Source organism: Octodon degus, unplaced genomic scaffold (genome assembly GCF_000260255.1).
Source record: "Octodon degus isolate 3935 unplaced genomic scaffold, OctDeg1.0 scaffold00338, whole genome shotgun sequence".
Taxonomy (NCBI): Eukaryota; Metazoa; Chordata; class Mammalia; order Rodentia; family Octodontidae; genus Octodon; species Octodon degus.
Window position 1 is genome coordinate 1,378,562 of NW_004524914.1, and position 640 is coordinate 1,379,201.

The window sequence follows — 640 nt, forward strand, 5'->3', positions numbered from 1 at the left end:
ACTGAGTGCTCTGTAGAGAAGAGGTAGTATCAGAACAAAGTCAGAAGCAAGCACATGGAGCAAAAATTGGCATCAGCGAACTATGGTGGTCATTTAGAGCTGGCAGTGAACTGCATTCTCCACTCCTTCAGAGAAGAAAATAACACACAATACTGATACTGTGGAAGCAGACCTAACAACAGAAGAATACAGAATAGATTCCCAAAGAAGCTCCTTGTATACAAAATGAGAAAGTGGAGAGGTATAGGGCAACTGAAAAATAGCAGGAAGCAAAGAGAGAGACATAGCCTGCATGGTCATACCTCCATCGTCTTCAAGATACACCCAATAATTTACTTCGCTAATGCTCTAGGTGGCTTTCAAAGTAATTAAGCTGGTGATCAACATGAAATGTCACAGGCTCCATGCTATGGAAGAAAATATTTTGCTACCATACTAGCTGAGAGCAAAGTTTTAGAGAACTGCACATCAATGCTTTCTTGTTCCATTTGTAAATTGCCTGCCCCCTGCCCCTCCACCTAATCCTGTGTTTTGCTCCTGGCTGCCAAGAAGTGAGCAGCCTTGCTCCACTGCACAGGTCCTCCCCAGTGCTTCTGTGATGAGCCAGCCATGAACTGAAGCCTTTGAAACCACAAGCCCA